Raw genomic sequence first — 4,752 nt, forward strand, 5'->3', positions numbered from 1 at the left:
TGGCTAGCTCATGGTAACATGGCTGCTTTCATGAACAAGGGCTCTTCGATGACACTGGAGTAATGTGGCCGACAGACGAAACAGATTACTATATGTGACTGAAACAGAAGCAAAATAGATTCTGTCCATTCAGAAACAGTCAATACAAATATAATGAAAGAAAATGCTCTCTCTCTCTCTCTCTCTCTCTCTCTCTCTCTCTCTCTCTCTCTCTCTCTCTCTCTCTCTCTCTCTCTCTGAAAGTGATAATATTTTGCATATCAGTGAGTCGATCCCAGATCGCCAAACTCTTTTCGTCTTTATAGTGCAAGGAATGTTGATACCATTCACGCATCGGCACCCTTTATGGAAGCTGTGGCATAAAATTACAGTAAATTAATCTGCTTAAAAAAGATTTGTGTCGTGAAGTGAGCCTTCAAATCATTCTTCGAAATATGCAACACAGCATGATAATGCTAAATGTTGCCATATTTGTGGTTCCCAGTCTGATATCAAAGTTGGATTTGAGGCTTTTTTCCTAAATATATAACTTGTTGGGTCAGCTATTACCGCTTAATTGCAAATTTACTACTAGTAAAGGTAATTTTCAATCCATAAAGATGAAAAATGCTGTCGTTTTCAAAGAGCCATTAAGTGCTCTGCCTACGAAAAGGGTTTCACTTAGAAACGTTGATTAATAGATATTTTGGACCACCACCCTTTCTGTTTCAACTAACTTAGGTATTCCATACCTGCACATTTCATATAAACACCTTTGACACTTACCATCTGTGTACTGTCGCTCTACATTCATCAGTGGTCAGGACTGAAGTGCCGTCATGTGAAATGTAGAATTTGATTGTGTAACACGCACACACATACATATACAAGACAAAGAGGCAATATACGTCAAATTTAACATGTCTAAAGTGCAAAAGCATTCCATATTCTTCGAAGCTTAGGAGTAACAGCACTTAGATTATCTAAAACACTGAAAGTTACAAAATCTAAACACTCCCATAAAAGCTACATGTGTAAATAGAATAGTGTCCATTAAAATAAGAAGTACAAAAGAAAACGTTAGCGAACGAGTTTATAGAAAATGAGTTCTCTTATGATTTATTGTATAACTATAAAATATTAGTAACGCCTTTCACGCCAGGAAAGCGCAATCAAATAAACAAATATACTAAGAGTTTAGGTCACCATTTTTATTTTTAGAGCAAAATGAAAAGTAAGGTAATAGATATTTGAACACGCTAAAAACATAATTGTGGCACGCCAGGCAGGTGCTTTGTCATCGAGCATTTGCAACAAGAATTATAAATCAAAGGTCATGTCAATAAATCCATTTTATAAGGTAATGTATAGTCCTTCGCACATGCCCAAACACGTATGCACATAAACACTTACATCTACCCATTTACATATATATATATATATATATATATATATATATATATATATATATATATATATATATATATATATAAATGTAAATGTATGTTTATATACATGCGTGTTTGGGTAGTCTATAATGTGGAAGAATATACATTCCTTTCATTACATTAATTCATAAGACAATTCATTTTCAATAAACTCGTTCTCCAACGTTTTCTTTTGTACTTGTTATCTTAATGGACACTATTCTCTTTACACAAATAGCTTTTATTGCTTCCACGAATGTTTAGATTTCGTAACTTTCAGGGTTTTAGATAATCTAAGTGGTGTTGCTCCTAAGCTTCGAAGAATATGAAATGCTTTTGTACTTTAGACGTGTTATTGCCTTTTTGTCTTGTATTATGTACGAAATTGTGTATTAAAATTGTAAACAGGCCATAAAAGAATATGCGTGTTTCATGAATTCTAAACAAAACACTAAGTCGTGGGTTGAAATAATAATAATTTACATTGTAGATTCTGAGGTAATCTCAAGACTAAAATGAAGACGATCGGGAACATAAATGAGAGGCAGCCATATTAAATCAAAACTCGTGGATACAAAATGCAGTTGGAAAATAAGTACTTCTTTGCTTATACGTCACAGGAGAGACTCAAAACTACTTATATTCTTAACATACATAAATAAAAGGTAAATTAAAGCACATGAGATATATATAAATATATATATATACATACATATATATATATATATATATATATATATATATATATATTATATATATATATATATATATATATATATATATATATATATATATATATATATATATATATATATATATATATATATATATATATATATATATATATATGTACAGTATATATATATATATATATATATATATATATATATATATATATATATATATATATATATATATATATATGTACAGTATATATATATATATATATATATATACATATATATATACACACACACACACACACACCACCTTCTTTTAGCCTTCGACTCCATAGTGCTTCTCTTTTACATAGTGTGCATTTCAGGACCGTGTCCAATTGATTTTCTTCAATAAAATCTTACCAAAGCATCGGATGTGGGTCGTATTTTGGACATAGCTATTTGAAGCCACAGCCTAATTGGCAAAAATACGCAGTGATGTCTAACGTTGATAATTAAGGTACTTATCAGAGGAAATCAAAGAAATTTAAAGGGGAACTTAGCAGGCTCGTAGATAGAGGCTATATACACCCCGCCCATATACTTTATGAATGAAGACTCAGATGTTGGTAGTTGTGGTAATAGTATATGGAATTCTTAAACTGTTTCACACACACTCAAACGCCTACCCTACATCATTCTCTCTCTCTCTCTCTCTCTCTCTCTCTCTCTCTCTCTCTCTCTCTCTCTCTCTCTCTCTCTCTTTCACCTTTTCGATAAGTCATGTCTCTAAGTAAAGTACAATAAGGGAATGGGCATCAGATGGGAATATGAACTGTCTAATACAGTTCCATGGTGCAATTCACATTCCCTTTAACTTGAAATATGCACCAAGTCTTACAGTAACACTCTCTGTGAAAACCATTGTTTCCCTGGAGTTTCTGTTGCTCCATATTGTCCCCTCAAACGTTCCGGTTCACGTGTACCTGCTTAGTCCTGCTAAATGAATGTAACATAACGCAAGCGTTCTAGCCTTAACTTCCTCAATGCATGATCAGTCCCATAGCAAATCCACAGTGCTTGGTATAGCACACTACTCCCCCTTCATTATTTTATTTGTGTGCCTCTGCGTCAGTTTTGTTGTTTCTATACACTTTATTCATTTACTTGAAACTGACACTAATGTGTTTTGTAGGGTTGTTGAGCGGTTATTAGTGAGTCTGTGTATTCCCGGTTTTATCTATTTGTTTATTTTTCATGGATTTGAAGTTACTCATTCCTTCAGTTTTCAGTTATTTTGATTTTTAAGTTACACCGTTTATTATATATACATACATACATACATACATACATACATACATACATACATACATACATACATACATACATATATATATATATATATATATATATATATATATATATATATATATATATATATATATATATATAGTTTTAACATTGCCACTGAATAGGTTGGTCCATATCTTCTTACTTTTTATATATGTATTTTTTTATATTGTATATTTTTTAGAGAGATTTTGTTTTGTTTTTTACGTTGTCCTTTTTAATTGTCCCTTCTATTTTTTATTTTTCTATTTGTAACCCATTGTGCTTAATTTTTTAAATTTAAATTTATACCCTTTTTGTAATTTATTTTATTTATTTTATTCAGCCTTCGAAAATGTAATGAAGCCATTACGAAACGTCGGGAATAAATTGACCCTTTTAGCAAGTCTTTATGTCCGCCTCCCCATTGATATATATATATATATATATATATATATATATATATATATATATATATATATATATATATATATATATATATATATATTTCATTTAATCATAACTACATTGTAGTGTTAAACGATACCCGTAACTCATAGTCCAAGCTCTTGGGCTATGCCCTAAATTTTATAATCCACTAATCCACTGATTATACTGAACTTTATGAAATTGAAGGAAATATGAAATTTAAAAAAATATTGTAATATAAAATTATGTATAAGGATATGTTGTTGTTTGTTTAAGAATAAGCCAGCCTTAAGTGAAACAGGGTCTTGCGATTTCGATGGAAATAGAGAAAATAAAATTTCGGTAAATTATCGCATATCTTACTCAAGCTTACTGTACAAGAGGATCAAATATTTGTATTTCTACGATCATTATCATACTACTGGGAACCCCGCTATTACGTCTGATGTCATAGTTCACGTCACAACTATAGCCTCTCTCTGGGTGCTTACTAAATTTAGCGAAGTTCCCCTTTGAATTTCGTTGATTTACTCTGATAAGTGCCTTTATTATCCACATTAGGCATCACTGCATTTTTTTGCCAATTAGGCTGTGGCTTCAAATAACTATCTCCAAAATACGATCCATATCCGGTGCTTTGTGAAGATTTTATCGACGAAAATCTATTAGACACGGCCTCGAAATGCACAACAGCAGTGAATAAGGCACTTGGTATTTAGGCGGCTGCGACTGGTTACAGTCATCTCACCCCGAGATAAAATGCCTTTTTTTTTCATCCTTAACCTTCTTTGTAATTTCTATTGGCACAGCTCTCGTTGTTTATGCCTGAGCGTTTTCTTCGTAACTATAAATCTTTAAAATCATCTAAGTATCGGTCAGAATTCTTTACTCTCTAAGACTCTACTCAGAATTTCCTAATTCCACGATAT

The sequence above is a fragment of the Macrobrachium rosenbergii genome, chromosome 43 (genome assembly GCF_040412425.1).
Source record: "Macrobrachium rosenbergii isolate ZJJX-2024 chromosome 43, ASM4041242v1, whole genome shotgun sequence".
NCBI classification, from domain to species: Eukaryota; Metazoa; Arthropoda; class Malacostraca; order Decapoda; family Palaemonidae; genus Macrobrachium; species Macrobrachium rosenbergii.